The 19,807-nt window shown below is 44.1% G+C and overlaps 1 protein-coding gene across 6 annotated transcripts in view; it reads right to left on the bottom strand.

The window, feature by feature from the left end:
* Nucleotides 1–19,807, bottom strand: part of VRK1 (VRK serine/threonine kinase 1) — a 106,812-nt gene that overhangs the window by 64,742 nt on the left and 22,263 nt on the right. Inside the window, exon 1 of one of the 6 annotated variants that reach the window (XM_077910519.1) lies at nt 11,235–11,371. The exons of 4 other annotated variants lie outside the window; for them this stretch is intronic. The gene's annotated coding sequence lies outside the window, so the exon portion shown is untranslated. Of the gene's footprint in view, nt 1–10,870; nt 11,015–11,234; nt 11,372–19,807 lie in introns of those variants that run through there. One more of the 6 variants, XM_077910520.1, reaches the window with a different exon arrangement.

Genomic DNA, 19,807 nt, shown 5'->3' with positions numbered 1-19,807 from the left:
CAACAATCCCAGACAATCATCTTCAAGACATCCCAGCTGAGGCATCATGCATGTGAGTGAAGGAGCCTCTAAATGACTTTAGACCCCAACCACTGTAGAGCATGGACAAGCTATACCCACCAAATTCCTAACCCACAGAATCCATGAGCCAATAAAATGGTGCTGTTTTACCCCACCAAGTTTAGAGTGGTGTGTTATGCAGTTATCAAAACCCAAAACTAATGTGTTATGCAGTAACAGATAACCAGAACAACAGAGCTAAAACAACGATCTACATGCAGCAAGGATGAACCTCAGACACAATGCCACATAAAAGAAGTTTAGGAAAAAGGACTATATACGGTATAATTTCTCTTAGTGAGCAAAACGAAGCTATAGTTAAAGAAGTCAGAACAGTGGTTACCTTAGGTGGGAGTGATTACTGGAAAAGGCACAACAAGGGCATCTGGAGAGCTGGAATAGTGAATGTCTTGCCCTGGGTGGTGGTGATTTTAGTGTGTTCACTTTGTTCAAAGAAAAAAAAATCGCTGATCTAGATCCTTGATACTTGCATTCTTGTTCCAGTATGTGCTATACTTCAGGTGGAAAAAAAATTTTCAGTAAAACATGATAAATAGATGTGAGAGTGTGAAGAAAATATGAAGGATAACTAATTTTCCAGGCATAACTGACTAGATAGTGCCATTAACTGAACAGTTAGATGACAGGGAAATACAAATGAGCAGAGAAAGCAGACCATGTCCTGTTTATTTTGTATTCAAGTACTTACCACAGTACTTCAGTCACTCCAGCCTCCAAGACATTCTTCTCATTTTCATCCTACCTTCTGCCCACCCTAACCTTGGAAACCTTTTTTTCCTTCCTTTCTCCCAGATGCCTCTTAATATGGAGGTTCACCAGGCTTCCATCTTCAATTCCCTCTTCAATCTGCATGCGCGCATGCACACATATGCAAACACATGGCCCGTGCTTCTGTATTTTCAATCTTTGTTCATGGCATCATCACCTACTCTTTCTTTTAGAAGAAACTTCTGAGTCAACCAAGAATACTGCAGTTAGCTAAATCCAATAAATTTAACAGCATAAACATAAGCTCCCATTTTGGACCCCAAAACAAATGCCTAAGAATAGGATAAAGATACAGCTTAGGGATGCCTGGGTGGCTCAGCGGTTGAGCATCTACCTTCAGTTCAGGGTGTGTTCCCAGGTCCAGGAATTGAGTCCCACATGAGGCTCTTGCAAGGGGCCTACTTCTCCCTCTACCTATGTCTCTGCCTGCCTCTCTCTCTCTTTTTCTTTCTGTGTCTCTGATGAATAAATGTATAAAATCTTTATTAAAAAAAAAAAGAAGATACAGCTTAGACATATCTACTCAACATCATCCAAGTTTGATGTATGATGTGGTCTATAAGCTGATAATAAGAATATGTATGTACAGAGGTATTATTCTTCCCTACACTACTAGAATTAAAAGGCTGTATCCAAAACAAAAAAGTGATTCTATTTTTTTACTAATCAAACCAGCCTTAGAGTACTGCATTCAATCCTAAACACTACAGTTTAAAAATGGAATTAAGTCAAGGGAAAGCCACCAATGTGTGAAATGCCATGAAATCATGCCTTGTAAGGAACAGCTAATGAACTGGAGATGTCTCAACTCAGGAAGACTGAGAAAACCTGATGACCAAGTACTTGAAAGGATGTTACACAACAGAGATGCCGCTTATTTTGGTGTCTCCAAAAGACAGAACCAGATAGGAGAAATAATGAAGGTTTCCACTCAATAGAAGAAAAAGTATATGAACAGTCAAAACTTGATTAAGAACAAGATAGACTATCTCTAGAACAGTGATCCTCAATCTGGGATGATTTTGTCCCCACTGGCCAGGGATGCTGCTAAACACCCTACAATTCAGAGAACCCCTCCCCCAACTAAGAATGATCCATCTAAAATGTCAGTGGTGCCATGGATGAAAAACCTGCTCCAGAGGTAGTGAGTTCCCTGTCACTGGAAGTATTCCATTATAGACCAGACACTGTACTTATGAACACTCCATGACTTTCAAAAATGGTGGGAGATGAGCTGAAAAAAGATTTCCTGTTTCAAATAATTCTCCAGAGAAAAATATCTTCAGTATGTTAAAGCAACAATGATGATAGTGAAGATGATAAACACTTACTGTGGGCCAGGTGTTATACCAAGTAATTCAGATACACATCTCCCAGTTCATTCTCACAGCCACCCTGATATAGGCATTATTTTACCTTGATCTGATAGTAAAATCAGGATGCTCTAATGTCATACAGTGGTGAACATGTGAACTGAGAGCTACCTGACCTCAATCATATACATCACTGTCCAAAGCACAAACATTAGATGACTTTCAAAGCCTCTGTACACCAGAAAACAAATGAAGCAGCAGATCTTCTAGAAGTATTGGGACAATGTCTGAACAGGTTTGCACTCACTGTAAACCTAGCTGGCTAGAAGAAAGAGGAAAGGATTATTTGAAGTAGTCCTGTGATGAAGGAGAGAACAATTATCCTGATTGTCCCCAATTGCCTACTTTGGTAAGAGCCAAGAAGCTCTTATATACCCATGGAATCTCAGTCAGAAGCTGAAATTAATGATGACATCCCTTTATCCAGAGGCGTGAAAGCTCAGGATGGACAGACGTTTGAACATCCCCGACTGGGAATCCTGCCCTTAACAAACACACTAGATGCAGATACATGGTTTCTTGGCTGCCTATACTCCCGCCCATCTGTCGGGATGGCAATGTGCCTGCTCACATGTTGGTCAAACTGTCACTAGGGCATAGGTGCCAAGCAATGATAGTTTTAAATGGGCAGCTTGCATAGCACGGTAAGAGCTTGCTCTTCTGCAGAAAAAAAAAAAAAAAAAAAAAGATCTCTGTGATAATATTGAAGGGTTGCAATCACAAATGAAATATTTCTTGGTCAGTCTCAACATTTTAGGGGGAAAAAGATCTAGACTGATAGAAAAGAATCAGACTGAAGAAATTAAATCAAATAGGAAAGGTACTTTGAAGACAAGCAGTTGCGCTAAAGCTTTTCACACTGCCAATCTTTCATTAACACACGTCACGGTGATCTCTTAAGGCAGTAAATCCTTGCTCAAGAAGTCATCATTGTTTTAAAAAATGGGTTGACATGCTTTTCCATGTTCTAAGCAAAAAAGCAGAAATGCATTGATATTTAGCAGTTTGCCTGACATTACGTTCTATTTGTTGGGTGATTATTTTTTAAATGACAGAAGTTCAATCAATATCCAAGATAATCTTTTAAATGCAAGAAAGAAAGCAGAAACCAAAAGAGATTTCCACAGATGAATAGGGGAAAAAGTATAATTTGTTCAGAGAAAGAAATCAAGAAATGAAATGGGTGCTAAGAACACAAAACAAAAACCGAATAATCTGGGTCACAAATTAATAAATAAGGACTCAAGGCCTGTCCCTGTCACAGCCCCCTGACTAGAGCAAAATGTTCCCAAAGTACATGTAGGTTCCTATTCTGACATTAAAGATGTTTCGCAAGGCTTGCGTGAAAAACCTAATGTTCTTATTGTCTGGAAATTCTTCCAGATTCTGGCCTTAGACTTGTCCTGAATGCTGCAATTGGAAACATGTGTCCATGTTTAGGCCTCAGTTACTCAGAAAGACAGCTGGCCCGCATTCTCTGTAGAGTTCTTCCTAGACAAGCAGCAGGACACACGGAGAGAATAACCCTCTCTGCCGTGATAAATAAAGGCGGTACCATTAACTTCCCTCATTGAACCAATTTATTAACTCTTTATGCTTTCACCATTTCAGGTGCTCACCTCTACGACCTTCAGGCTTGATAAGAAACGTCAACCTGTCAACAATGAGTCAATAGAAACTACTCTTCTTCCCACACGTAAAAATACCGAAAGTAGCATTAATTTAAGAGAGTCTGGAAGTGCAGCAGAGTTCTCTTTGCCAAAAACAGTGGCAAAAGCCTGAAATCTACCATAATTCTTCCAGAAAATACTAGGAACTTAATATTCTGACATTATACCACTTTTTGAGCTTTCCAGTAGACATCTGTGACACAAAGAGCTAAGTCAAAGGCCATGGTTATACCCTGTTCTTCCTGTGAACCTGTTACCACCACACAGGGCTTACAACAACCTCTATGAATGCCATTTCGACTCTTATCATTTTCCTGCTCAAGAACCCATACTAGCAAACACAACTAGTTAGAGACTATAATCTAGCCAACAGTTACATTCATGATGCAACTATCCTTCATCTCCCTCCTCCCCTTCACTCGTCTTCTCCCCAAAACAGCCAGTTTTTATTTCTTCTAGGACTTGTCTTTGCTCATGCTATTCTCTAAAATGTTTTCCCCTCAAATCCATACATACTTTTTTAGACTCAAGTCATGTCATACTTTCTTAAATCTGTATTAATTTTCATACTTCAATGCATACTCACTTCCTACCTTCATTCTGATATGCAGTTTACCATGTATGGCCAATTGATTTTTTTTTATAAAGGTAAACTGTGATTCAATGGAGCAAGGGTGGTCTTTTCAACTAACGGTTTTGGAACAGTTGGACATCCATAGGCAAGAAGAAAAGAAAACAAAGACTAAGACCTAAACCTCACATCCTGTGCAAAAATTAACCCAAAATGGATCACAGATCTAAATATAAGGCATAAAATTTTAAGTGTCTTTCTGACCTAGGATTAGGCAAAGAGTTCTGAGACAGCATGATGCCAAGAACACACTCCATACATCAACAAGTTAGACTTCATCAATTAAAAACGTCTGGACTACAAGACAGTATAGCAGATGAAAAGACAAGCTACAGACTGAGAATCACCTACCTAGCAAAGCACTTGTATTCAGAATATACAAAGGACACTCAAAACTCAACAGTAAGGAAACAATCCAATCACAAAATGGGCAAAAGATACGAATAGACAAGTCACCAAAAAAGATAGAGAAGTACCAAAAAAGATAGAAGATGTTCAACATCATTAGCCACTAGGGAAATGCAAATGAAAGCCATGATAAGATACTACTACACACCTATTATCATGGCTAACATAAAAAACACTGCCAACCCCAAATGCTGGCGAGAATGTGATGAAGCTGCATCTCTCATAGAGTGATGATAGGACTGTAAAATGGTACAGCTACAGTGGAGACGTTTGGCAGTTTCTTAAGTTAAACATTCACTTACCCCACAACCCAACATTCGCACTCCTAGGCATCTATCCTAGAAGAATAAAAACTTATATTCACACTAAAACCTGTATATGAATACAGGCTTCCAGTTATAAAATGAGTCACAGGAGAGGTACAATGTAAAGAATATAGTTAATAATGTAACAGCGATGTATCCTGACAGATGGTAGCTATCTGGTGCAGGTAGCGGAATACTTAAACAAGACAAATCACTTTTGTACACCTGAAACTAAAGTAACATTGTGTCAACTAAAATAAATCAAGAAAAAGAAAAAGAAAAAAAAAAAAAAAAAACCCTGAACGTGGGCTCAAAGTAGCTTTGTGTGTAACAGTCAAAAACTAGAAACAATCCACAGCTCCTTCCGTGGGTTAATGAAATGTGGTTAAATGAAATGTGGTTGTGCCACATTCACTGGACAAGCACAGTACCACTATCAAAACAAGGAAATCGACAGTGATACAGCATTGGTAATCAAACTATTTCGTCAAATTTCAGTTTTTACATTTTTATGTGTGTATATATAGTCCTAGGACAGTTCATCATGTGTAAAGATTTGTGCAACCATCACAACAATCAGGATACAGAACTGTTACTACATAGAAACTCCTTTGTGCGACCTCTTCATAGTTAACACACCACCCCCCAGCCCTAACTCTGAAGAAACTGATCTGTTCTCCAGATCTACAATTTTATCACTTTAAGAATACTACCAAAACAAAATGATACAGTCACACATCCTTTTGAGACTGGCTTTTTTTTCCCCCACTCAATACAATGCCCTTTAAGCTCCACCCAAACTGTTACATGTCCATAGTCTTGTTCCTTTTTACTATGAGTGGGTGTTCCATTATATGCCTAAACCACATTTTATTTAACCATTTACCCGCTGAAGGACGGGTGTTGTCTTGGGGTTTCGGCTATTATAAACAAAGCTGTCATGAACATACATGCAGGTCTTCTAGCGATAAGTTTTCATTTCTCTAGGAAAAATACCCAAGAGTGTTATTGTTAAGTGTATGTTTAACTTTTAAGAAACTTCCAAACTCATTTCCAGAGTGGCTGAACCATTCTACATTCCTAACAGTAGCAATGAGAGATAATGTAAATTTGAAAGTCACAATTTCTAAAATATGCTCTGAAGGCCCAAAAAAAAAAAAAAAAAAAGTAAGAATAAGCCTCTTAAATGTCATAACCTGAGCTTAGTTTATAAAAAGTGAATTTTTAAAACCTTTATCTTGATCCCCAAATAATAGACTTTTTTATTACCTCTAACAATTTATACTTAGACATAATCCCTTTGTTGCTAGTTCAGTTGCCATATTATAAACTGCAATAAGAAGTGAAAAAAGAGGCAATATTGCCAACAGAAACAGTACAAGTTTGTTTCTATGTCTTCCAGACATAGCCTGTGAAGACTGAAGTTGTTTAGGCACTTTCCAACTCTTAGTATTATGAAATGTGTTCACAATGCATTTATACATAGTATTATCAAACAATGGCACTTGTTCAGCTGTAACTTGGTAAAACAACTGGAGAAAAGCAATTAATATGAAATAAAGCTGAGGTTATCTTAGCTGTGAGATTTCTAACTTCATGAGTTTTAAAAATTTTAAATATAATTGATAAAGATGGATAATGGAGTCTCTTTTGGGGTTCTTGAAACAAGGAGCTAGCTGTGGAACAGACATCCACATGCAAACATCAGGATGACAGCCAGTCTGCAAAGAGATGAAATAAATGCACAAAAAGAACTCTAACTTCCCCCGAAAGAGCGTGGGGGCAGGTGCGGGGTGGGAGGGGGACATACTCTGCTGTCCTTGTTCCTAATAACTTTCCTGTTCCTCAGTCCCTTTTGGGACCAACTAAATAGTGAAGTCATAAAACAAATGTGTCTTTCCAATGAAATGCTATTTGCTTAAAAGGTATAGGACAGAACACTCCTAATCTCCCAACTAAGAACCTTGCAATTTAATTATGACTCCACCTACTACACCATCCCACTTAATGTATATATCTTAATATGTACATATGTTTAAAATTCATCCTAAATATTAGCCAGTGTGAACAGTGTCTATCTTAAGTTTCAAATCCTGGAGTACTGGTTCCCATCCAATGAGCCAGAAATCCATGGATAGAGGAGTTATTGCAAAGAATCATCAAAATACATGTGTCTACATGAATAAAGAAACAATATGATTCACACTGTATTTTTCCAAGTTAATAAAGATTGCTGTGGCTAATAAATTTCTTAATAAATTTACTGGAGAATGGTACTATTAAGTAGTTTATCATTAGTGATTTTTGATGAATATTAAAAAGCTCTTATCTAGGCTCTCTAGAGTGTTCCTTTTTTTTAAAGATTTTATTTATTTATTTATTCATTCATAGACACACACACACACACACACACAGAGGCAAAGACACAGGCAGAGGGAGAAGCAGGCTCTCTCTGGGGAGCCCAATGTGGGACTCGGTCCCGGGACCCTGGGATCACACCCTGAGCCCAAGGCAGACACGCTCAACCACTGAGCCACCCAGGCGTCCTGGGAGCATTCCTTTTTGAAAGGGCTGCCCATAAGTCATCCAGAACAAGAGTAGTAGACTGTACTTGGTTTGAGCGCAGAGATATAACACAGGCATAGTTGGGAAAGTGCATGAAATTACTTCAAAACAGCAACCTCAATGCTAGGTAAATAGAATTCAGAAACCAAAGTGGAGAAAAGTTAAAGGGCACAGCCCTCCTCCCCTGTTTACAGTGCCTAGTAGCAACATATTCACAGGAATTTGTCAAGGGGCCAAAGGTATTCTAGAATACAAACCTATCCCAGCTAAGCGCTTTGTCAGGATTGTCACCTTTCTGAATTAGTGTTATAGCTTCTTAAAAATTCCGTATTTTCTAAATTGTATCAATAATAGTGTAGTTTTTCAAATGTGTCCTATACATATACAGGCTTCTTGTGCACTGAATGCCAGCCAACTGAAATCAAAAAGAATGACCTCCATTAATTTAAAACAAAGAAAACGTGTTTGCACAAAATACTCCAATGGCAAGAAGAGACTGTACCTAGCCCAGGTCCTGACACACAGTACGCAGGCACGTGATATCTAGTGAATAAATGAATCCATTTCGGCCCTACTCTGAAAAATAACCTCGGCAAGCACGGAAAAATATCCTACCACTCCAAAAAATACCCTCCAGTCCCAGTCAGTTACCAATCCATTCTCATAACCCAACAAGACCAATTTGCATGAAAGCCTTACCCACACACACCGAGGCAGCACTTAATTCCCATTAGGTTCACTGCCTGATACATGGCGTTATCTGCACTTGCCCATTTGCATAAATTCAGGACTCACCCTTCATTTGCTATAAGGTGAATTTTAAAGCTTCCAGTAAGTTTGATTTTTCAAATCAAAAATCCTTTCAAAATTTTATTTTTCAAATCAAAATTCTATTCACGGTACACCGTATCCTACCAGGGATGACTTTAAGGCAAAAATACACAGTTGTCAAAATAAAAATCTTATTTTTTTTTCTCTTCTACACATCTAATACATTCACTTATATGTTTACTATTTCACATTAGTTCTCAAATACAAAAAAAAAAAAAGTGGCCTATTTAAGAAATTTTAGGGTCTGTCAACATTTGGAATGTACTGCTGTTTTTATATATATATTTGCATCCTGGAATAAGACTTAGCCTAAGCTTTCCACAGAACCATTTCCTGGGCACTTAGTAACTTATTCTATGCCAGGTTCTATGCTTGACACATTACTCCATTATCCCATTTGTTTAACAAATACCCTCTTACAATTTTTGCAGTACTAAACAAGAAGCCAGTACCCTATAAACCTGATATCTGTACCAGATACTAGCACTAAATTTACCAGTGATACTTCATGTAAGTTTCTTGTTATTAAATTCAGGTTGTTTTACTGTATTAAAACAGAATCGGATCAGCAATGTTGAGATGCACAGAGAATAACCATCTGTGATCGCTTCAGCGGAGAAAGCTATTATTAGGTGACTACTTAAGTTACATTCCCTTCTATGGGGAGATGAACACAACCTTATCTATCCAGAAATTTAATTCCAATTACTACACGCCACTTTGAACAGCATAATCTAAATAAAATGATGATATAAAGAACCCCCGCTTCCTTCTGAAATTGCTTTAAAACTGTAGATTAAAATCTCCTCCCCACCCCAAGATCTGCTCCGCATATCATAAAAAGGTCTTTTTTTTTTTTTTTTTTTTTTTTTTTATAAAAAGGTGTCTTGATTCTGAACTTTGAAAAAATAAATGGGGACATTTTTCCCCCTTGTGAATTCAGACACAACAGACCATTCTAGTTTAAAAAAAAAAAAAGAATTAATGAGGCTCTTCAAAAGCTTCCCCGAAACCACCACCCCAAGAGCAAAACTAGGATTTTCCAAGTCATTCCAAGAGAGGGAGATTGGGGGGGGGGGGGGGGGGGGGAAGGCCCCATACAAAGAAAACAAAAAAGGAGTCGCTTGACAAAGAAGAAAGTTGAAGAAGGAATGGCCTCAAAAGGAACCTAGGGTCTTAAAAAAAAAAAAGAAGAAGAAAAAGAAAAAAAAGAAGAAAAAAGAAAAAGGAAAAGGAAAAAAAAAGAAAAAGGAAAAGGAAAAAAAGGAAAAGGAAAAGGAAAAGGAAAAGGAATAAAAGGAAAAACAAAAAAAGGCACCTAGGGTCTGCCTCTCAACCCAAGGACTCGGGGGCTGCACGGGATTTAACTACATCACCACCTAAGAGTTTGGAGACCAGAGCCAAAAACTCCTCGGGCGGTGGGAAGAGCAGCGCGCTGCCCTCAGGCACCTGCATCCCTAAGGATGCTACGTGTGGGCCACGGAGAGAAGCCGCAGGAGGCACCGAGCGCAGCGCACGCAGGGGCTTTATTTGGAACCTGAAGGGCCCTCGGGGCTCTGCCGCCTCGCACCGTGCCCGCCAGGCCAGCTCCTGCCCGGCCTGCCCCGACACCGACACCGACACCGACAGCTTGGCAAGGGGGCCTGTCTCCGACCTGGGGGTTCCCGGGCCCCGAATGTTATCCTGGGGAGGGGGGAATGGAGCCGGGGGTGGGGGTGGGGGTGGAGCCGGGCTCGGGGTTGGGGTGATGGAAGCGGGTGGGGGGGTGGAGCCAAGCGGGGGTGGGGATGGAGCCGGGCGGGGGGGGATGGAGCCGGGCAGAGGGGGTGGAGCCAGGCAGGGAGGGGTGGAGCCGGGCGGGGGGGGTTGGAGCCCTGCGGGGGGGGGGGGAGATGGAGCCGGGCAGGGGGGGATGGAGCCGGGCACGGGGCGGGGTGGGGGGGGGAGATGGAGCCCGGCAGGGGGGGATGGAGCCGGGCAGGGGAGGGTGGAGCCAGGCAGGGGGTTGGAGCCAGGCGGGGGTGGGGGGAGATGGAGCCGGGCACGGCGGCGGGGGGCGGGGGGGAGATGGAGCCGGGCGGGCGGTGGGGTCAGGCTCCTTCTCCCCCCGCCCCCCCCCGCCCAGCTCTCAGGCCAGGCGTCACCTCCTCTGGGATGCCCTCCCTCCTCCCCCCCCCGCCCCGGTCTCCCGGGCCTACAGTCGCCCGTCCCGGTATCAGGGTCTGCAAACTGTAGCACCTGCTTCTTTCCATTCGGTGCCTCCCCTCCCGAATGGGAGCTTCGCGATGCCGGGCGGGTCCTTCCCCGAGACCCGGCCCCGAGCGCCCAGGACGCGGGGAGGTCGGAGCGCGCGCGTGCAGCTAGGCCTGGGCCTGGGCCGGGGCGGGGCGGGGGGGGGGGGGGTGCGGCAGGTGCAGGAAGCCGGGGCCGCCGCCGGGCCCGAGGGGAAGCGGCAGGAAGGGACGCCCGCGCCGCGGCGCCGCCCGAGGTCACGGCCCCCGGCCGCCCCGCCGCCCCAACGCCGGCCCAGCGCCAGGCCGCCCGGCCGCAGCCCCTCGCTCGGCGCCCGCGCTCCCGGACAGCCTGCCCGCGGCCTCCCTACCCCGAGCCGGAGCAGCGTCGCCTTCTACACTGTACGAACTTCCCGCCGCTTTCGCCGACTTGCGACTCCGCGGCGGCGTCGGCCCCGGCACACCCCGCAGTACGGAGCCCGCTCATTGGCTGAGGGCGGGCGGCGGAGGCGGGGCAGCCGGGGAGCGGGGCGGGGCCCGCGCCGCCTCCGCAGGCATGCCGGGAGTTGTGGCCCGGCGCTCCCGCTGCATGCTGGGAAATGGAGTCTTTCCGAGGCTCGGGGCGATCCGGGTCTCTCTCTGTGTGTCCGCCTGGGTTTCCAGTGTGGTTTCCTACCTGCCGGTAGGTCCTATCATATACTGTACCCTTCGATGCTGTTGGAACCGGAGTAGATATTGCCAGTGTTCCCAGTGGCTTGATTTATCACATAAGTGTATTGCAAAGGGTTGGGTGTAAAAGAAGCTCTATAAGTCCTGGGAGCTGAGGGTCTCCTGTGCCTCCTGAGGCTTGCGTTTTCCCACCTTCTGCTCCCCCAGCAGCTTGGTTCAGAGTCCTATGGCCAGGGTCTGGAAGCAAACAGCCCACAGTGCACACCCTAGCTCTCTCACTTTGTAGCTTTGTGATCTAAGGCAACTTACTTGACCCCTGTGAGTCTTGCTTTCCTGTTTCTGTCAGGATTAAATGAGATGATCTTAGACAGTGCTTTGCATACAGTAGATGCTCAATAAATAGTAGATAGCATTAATATTATTCTGCCCAACGATTGTCCTACATCTAAATCCTAATTGTCTTTCAAAGCCTGCTTCAATGTCTACCTAACCTTCTGTAGCATCTCATCTATAATTCTCTTATGCCATGGTTTCCATTGTGTTTACAATAAACTGTCTAAGCCTCCATCATCCATGCAGCTGTAAGCTTACTGCAGACTGGGACAACGTTCTAGCTCAAAATCACCAAAGGCGTAGGCAGAAGGATATTGGTGAGGAGGGTCGTTGATGAGGTATTCCCCTGGATCTTTGTTGACAAGGTCACCTCCACCAGGTGAGTCCCTCACTTGAAGGACACTGCCCCTGGGCCCTCCCCTCCAGCTTGCAGTGACAGCTCCCTCCCTCCTCAGATCTGCAGATTAGCACCTCTACTACTCTGAACCGGGAGTTACTGCCCCACTCCTGTGCTTCCCAACCCTAAACCTTTGTTAATAGTCTCCTTGCAAATAAACCCTCCTCAGATCATTTTATCTCAATGTGTCATCTGCTTTCTGTTGAGACCCTGAAGGAAGCACATGCACAAGGTGAGTACTTGATGAATATTTGTCGGTAAAGAGGTCTCAAGATTCACACATCTCATGGGTGTTGAATTCCCTAGCAAGAAAATGTGCCCAGAATCCATTGAGAAAAAGAGACTCTAAACACACACACACACACACACACACACACACACACACACACATCTGGGTGTTAAGAAGACTTGGAATAGGACTTATCTGTCACATTGTGACCATGTTCCCCTAACCTCACCATACACATACAGAAGAAATCTCCCTGCTTCCACCCTGGGTTGACAATTGGCTGTCGTTAAAGCACAATTAAGTCAACAGCAGTACATGGAGTATTCCAAGGTGAGAATGGAACATATTTCTTCTGGAGCTCATGATTACATCACCCTCAGTTGGATGGCTTACTGTTAAATGCTACTTAAATGCAGCTATGTTCCAAGGCAGTTGCTAACACCTCCAACACCACCCACACATGCTGAGATGTCCTACCAGTGCAAAGCATGGCAGGGGACCAGTCCAAGCTGCCGTCATGGAGACAGCGTGTCTGAAATGCTGTAGATGGGGATACACCCCCTGGGACGGAGGAGATCCTCAATGAATTTTGATGATTTGATAGCTTGGTATCAAGATCAGGGTTGTGCAGAAAGTTGACCAGCGATAACTTGCTATGGCTGGGTTTTAGAACTTAAGAATTGAACTGAAGAGGAAAGGTCCATGCATATAACCCTGCCATCTACGCAAAAACATCCACAGTCCAAATGTTTACTGAGCACTAACTCTGAGCCAGGGAATAAGCTAACCTCTGAGGACTCTGAGGATTCTGGTGTAACTAATGTTTAAGGGGCCTCTACCACGGGTTAGACACTGTGCTTTTTCATATACATTCAGGTCTTAAATTCAGGAATAATACATTCAGGAAAAAAATCTCAAAGACTAAATTATTCCAGGCCCTCTGAATCTACTAAGAATGGTTTTCACTGCCCCGTTTATGCACAGCTCCAGTACATTAGGAAACTTCTAATAAAGAAATAATTTCAATGCAGGAATAGAGATTTGTACACAAGGCTGTCATAGTCAGCTAATGGGGTTCCTGGCTGACAGATCATCATAGATAAAGTGGGGTGACCCATAAGTGGGTTCAGCTCAATGAACAAAAACTTTCCAGCTTCCTAGCAAGACAGACCAGCCGAAAATCTATGTGTGGGATCTGTATTGATTTGTCAGATAGCCAGGCCCCAGATTGCCCTTTTTTATTTCCAGGAGCCCAGCTAGCTCTTGTAATCCTCATACAAAGGCACAGAAAGGTAACAACAATACAACAGAGCACTTTGACAAAGAGAGAGAAAATGTTGGTATTGGCTAGACAGTGGCAGAAAAGGTCTGTGAAGTTCAATATGATAGCCACCAAGAGGAAATATTGCCCTGGCAGGCTGTCTAGCAGTTTCTGGTTCTGCTGATGAGTCAGTGCATGAGTCCCGGTCCCTGTTGTTTTCATCCGTAGAATGGGGATAATCATCCTGGGCCAACCAGTTCTCTGCCTTCCCAGGGCTTTGAGAGGGCTTTGATCTACCAGGAACAAAGCTGCTAGGGTGTCATTAGTCAGTGTAGGCAACCTAACAACAACCCAATGAAATATTACTTCCTGGGAAGAGGGAAAAGGAAGAGGAGGCAAGAGTAGAATGTAGACAATGGTCTTCTGAGTACCCTGCACCTGGTGCTGAGAGCTGGTATTTCCATTTTAGCAAGGACTTTTGAGCATCTCCCCTGTGCCAGGCACAGTGTCCTCAAGAAATCTGTAATCCAGTGGGAAAGCCAGACATGTCTACAAATTCCAGGAGCTGTGATTTTTTGAGCACGTATTATGTGCTGGGAAAACTATCCCTGGTAACCCTGAGAGGTAAATAACATGATCCCTGGTGTCCAGGTAAGTAGACAAAGCCCCAGAGAAACGAACTGATGTGTTCAATGTCACTGCTGGTGACCAATAGAGCTGTCTGACTCCATATCCATCCTGATATTACAGCTGATGTTGCAAAAGCTAATGATGTAAGGAGTAACTGGTGGCACACAGACTCCACGTAGTGAGAACGCAGAAAGAAGAGCCAGTTGCTCTGCCAGGCTTCATAGACAAGGTGACAGACATTGATCTAGTTGGTCTATTGAACTAATCTGGTGACGTCCACAATAGTAGAGACAGGTCCTTTTAGATTTAATGACACAATAATTGATGAGTATAGATTATTCTGAGGTCAGAAGTGTATAAAGGGGGTTTTAAAGGCCTAGGAAAATGTTTCCTCCTCCTCCTCCTTTTCCTTATCCTGATAATGATGATGTCAACCACGACGACGACGACGATGATGGAGGTAATGGTGATGATGACAGCTTCCATTCATTATATCAAGTATTTTCCAGGAATTGTGCTAATACTTTACAAACAAAATTTCAAGAAATTTTCGCAATAGCCCTTGGAGGTTGGTATTACTACCCCTTCCCCCACTGCAGAGATAAGGAAACTAAAGCTCAGAGAAGGTAAGTAACCAACTCAAGGTCACACACCTAGTAAGTGATGCAGCTGGACTTTAAGCCAAGGTTTCAACCAACTCTGAAGACCAAATGTTTAACCACTCCTCCTGCAGTGCACTAACCGTTCATCATTTCATGTGTTTCTATCTCCCGAGCTGGTTTTCAAGACACCATAGTTATTTGTCTTCCCCAAGTTTTAAGAAATTAATGGTACAGGAGAATCTAATGTGTGTACCTCCAGGAATGACTGCATGGTTTCTCAATGGTGCTGGTTCGCCAGCTCTCAGCAGAGGATATTGGTGGATGGGTTGCTCTCAGCCTACTTGGGAGGAGTGACAGATAAAAGCTACTGTCACTCAGCACATGTTTCTACCATCTTCTACTGCCCCTTCCTACTACAGAGGCTGCAAAGCTAAAACCTGCATTTCCCAGACCCCCTAAGTGCTTAGGGCCCTAAATGTATATTATGCTCCATCAGGTGAGATTCCTTAGGAAGATTTGAAGGCAGAAGTGAGGCATCAACACAGTCACAGAGTCTTGGGATTTTTTGCCACCATGTTCCAATTCCATGTGTCTTATTTCGTTGTCAGAAGACAGTTGCTCTGGTGGCAGGTGCAGTTGTGAGTACATGTAATAAAGACTTGAGCCTTGCCCAAAAGGAGCTCTGACCTTCATCCCAGTGTCTGGGAGATAATCTCTAAGACCTTGAAATCTCATGCTTGATAGGAGTGTCTCTGTTTGCCTGGAAGCCTTGGGTCACAAGATGGTCTAATAAAATGGTTTAGGGTAGGGCCTGGCTATGCTGGAAGAACCAACAACACAGTGTATGGCTGGTGCTTTGGGTCAGGCAATATCAGTCAACTTCCAGAGGGACTAGAGATCGGCCACATGGGCAATCAATCATATCTTTGTGCAGAGCCCCAATAAGAACTCAGGACATGGAGGCTTGGGTGTCTGGTTGGCAATACTGGAAGCATTGTCATGTACTGATACTGGGAAGTAACGCTGTCCTAACCCCAGCAGAAGAGGACAACTGAGGCTCTATATTTGGAATCCTCGGTTCTGCTCATTCCCTTGGCAATTTTAATCTGTATCCTTTCCCTGCAATAAACCCTACCCACGAGTATACCGTGAATTGGCTAGAATTCTCACAGCTCTATTTAAACTTGCAAGTCCCAATGGCAGCCTCCTCGTCCTTCCTCTCTTTGACTGTAGCAGAACAAGTGGCTTCCCTGGCAAGGTGGTTCTGCAGAGTTCCAGCTAGTTGGACTAGTTTGGCCCTTCAGTGATTTTATAAAGCACTAACTTCTTATATTAAATCCCTTTGTGCTTAAAATACCCAGAATGGTTGTTGTGTTAAACTTTAATACAGAACAGGAGCTGGCCCTGATAAAAGACGTCTCGTATCAATTCTAACATGCAAACTTTTCAGTCTTTAACATCTCTGAAATCAGGATATGTCTCACAATCAATGCCAATTGTAATTAACAGCGATTTCATTTTTCCTTTATCAGAAACACATAACATAATGGGGCATATTGTGATTGGTGGATTTGAATAAACTCCAGGGTACCTGGTGCTTGCTTCATTAGAACTTCTCTCCAGATCATCTCTCCTGTTCACTCTACTTCCCACATTGCACACTGGATCTGACACCCCCAAACTCCTAGAGGCATGAGCATTTCTCCTTTCTCCCACTCCACACTTTCTGAAAGTGAAGACAAATGTCCTCAGAGAGAGAAGCAGTGTGGTAATATGATAGCAGCATGGGTTTTGTAGATGAGATAGACCTGAGTCTGGAACCTCCCTCTTCACTTAATGCCGTGTGACCTTGTAGAAATTATTAACCTCACTGAGCCTCTTTCCTCACCTGGTGCTGCTCACAGTTGTTGGGATCAGATGGGGCAGTGTGTGCAAAAATCTTGCCCCTGCGGCCACTCAGTAAAAGTTGCTTTTCTCCTTCTGTTCATCCCTCTCTTTCTTCTCTCCTAAACATCATGAGGTCCACAGCTGTCATCATTGATTGCCAGTGGCTAGCTATAGACTCAGGCCAAATACACATACATGCTCTCATAAGCTGCCAGGTTACAAACTAGGAAAGGAAGGAGTGCTCTTCCAAAAAAGCAAATTGTTGCTTTGCTTTTCAACCATCCACCTTTTATTATGTTTTGATTTCAGGGCTGCTCCGAGATTCTGGGACAAAAGGCACTGTATATGAATATTGTTATAAGACTCGAAGGGCTCTGAGCAAAACAAAACCGTTTTATCACAAGAGAATTGGAGAGACTTGTTGCCCAGTACAGTCACCGCATGGAAAATGCATTTTTCCCATATTCCACACATCATCGCCATCATCACCATCCTGCTTCAACTACACACACCCATAGCCTGTCAATCTATAGGCAAATATTTTTCAATAATAGTAACTGAAAGATGGGGCACCTGGGTGGCTCAGTTCATCGAATGTCCAACCCTTGATTTCGGCTCAGGTCATGATCTCAGGATCCTGAGATGGAGCCCTGTATCCGGCTTTGTGCTCAGCAGGGAGGCTGCTTGAGGATTCTCTCTCTCCCTCACCTTCTGTCCCTCTCCCTGCTAGTGCACACACGTACATGTGCTTTCTCTCTCTCTAAAATAGAATAAATAAATATTTTTTTAAAATAACTGAAAGATTTTAACAGTTGCCATGTGCCAGGCATGGTCCTGAGTATATTATAGCTACATCCCATTTAGTCTTCCCAGGAACTCTGTGAGATAAGTACCATTATTAACCTATTTTACCGGCAAGGAAACTGAGTCTTGGAGTGCTTTGGCAACGTGTTCAAAGTCATATAGCTGGTGAGTGTATGGAGACAGATTTGAACCCAGCCGTACAGTGTCAACGATGATCCTCTTCCTGTATGTCAAAGGGAATATGGTATCCCACAGTGAACTGGCACATGGCCCCTGATCTTCAGACATCTGGGGTCTGATCATTGAGTTAAGTGTCAAGGTCCGCAGCGGGAGAAATCTGAGTGGGCCAGGTCTCTTTGGGAAGACAGAGTACAGGGGCTACATTTTGTTAGTATGAATTACTTGGCTCCCTCTCCTTCTCCCCACTAATATCTCTGCGCCCTGCAGTTTCTCCCTGGTTCAGGCAGCAAGGACATTCCAATTCTGTGCCTTGGGGGCAGAAAGCCACGAGGAAGAGAGCCAGAGAACAGAGAGGGTCATTCTCAGCTTTGGAAATTTTAAAATACACTTTGCAAAGTCATGGAAGAAGCAATACAATTCAGAGATTTGTGAAGCTAGGCTGTGTGTCAAGGGCCAGAGCCTTGGAGTTAAGGGCAGAGCATAGGAGACGTCTCAGTAGACCAATGCTGAGGGCAGAGGGAGGGGAGAAGGAAGAGGGAGGCAAAAGGTGAAGGTGCCAAGGTGTCTCTGAGAGGGGCCCTATGTGTATCCTGCCCCCTCCTAAGGCCAACCCAAGACAGTGGAGGTGCTAGAACCAATGTGGGGGACACATCTGATGGGCACTCAAGGCATGGGATCCCACCTTGTCTCCCAGACCTGGGCTGCTTGTTGGGCCTCAGGCAGTGATACCACGGTACCCTGGGCTGAATTGTGTCTCCCACCCACCACAGTTGATATGCAGAAGTCCTAACCCCCAGGATCTCAGAACATGCCTTTATTTATAGATAGGGGTTTAAAACAAACAAACAAACAAAATATATATATGTATATTTTTTTTATTATTTATTCATGAGAGACACACAGAGAAAGGCAGAGACACAGGCAGAGGGAGAAGCAAGCTCCCAGCGGGGAGCCTGAAGTGAAACTCCATCCCAGGACCCTGGCATCAGGCTCTGAGCCAAAGGCAGATACTCAACCACTGAGCCACCCAGGCACCCCTATTGATAGGGTCTTTAAGTGGTGATTAAATTAAGACGAGGTCATATGGGTGGCCCTGATCCAATATGTCTGGTGTCCTTATAAGAAGAGATTAGGACACAGACAAACCCAGAAGGACACGGGATGAAGGGGGCCACCTACCAGCCAAGGAGACAGGCCTCAGAAGAAAGTGGTCCTGCCATCACTTGGATCTTGGACTTGCAGAGAAAATACATTTCTCCTGTTGATGCCACCTGTGGTGTTTTGTTCTGGTGGCTCAGGCCAATGAATACACATGGTGACCAAAGCCTCAAGCTGCGGAGCTGGGTGGCTGTGCACGCAGGGCCAATCCCACACCACCCGTCCGCTCCTGCGGCCCACTCCCAGGGTGCCGAGACCCGGCTCCTGGGCTTCGTGCTCCATCTCTACCAGGCACCAGTAGGTGGGCCAACCCAGCCCTGCACCAGGCCAGGAGCCCTTGCTTCTGTTGCTCTGTTTAGAGAGAAACTTCTATGAGGCCAAAGGTGCGAACTGATGGAGAGATGCTCCGCCAGTGCTTTCAGATGTAAGCTAGACAATTTCAGGAAAATACCAGAAAGGGGACAAGAGAGGAAATGTGTTACACATCTATTAAGGGAGACTTTGAGAAGCTGTTGACCTCTTTAATCCTTACTATCAACCCCCAAGGGCAGGTCTGATTATCATTACCTAGCACATGAGAAGCAAAGTCTTTGTGGTGGCAGCTAGTTAGTGACAGAATGAAGCCTTATACTCGACACGGTCTGACTCCAGAGCCATGATGACTCCACACTGCCCACTAAAACTAGGTGAGTGGACTTTCCTTCTCTTTTTCTGCCTAAATGTCTCTGGCTAATGTCTTAAGAGAGAATGAATGATCAGCAAGTTGATAAATTATACTCCATGCAAACAAACCA

Source organism: Canis aureus, chromosome 9 (assembly GCF_053574225.1).
Source record: "Canis aureus isolate CA01 chromosome 9, VMU_Caureus_v.1.0, whole genome shotgun sequence".
Classification (NCBI taxonomy): Eukaryota; Metazoa; Chordata; class Mammalia; order Carnivora; family Canidae; genus Canis; species Canis aureus.
The sequence above is the reverse complement of the archived record's forward strand: the minus strand, read 5'-3'. Positions and strand labels throughout refer to the sequence as shown.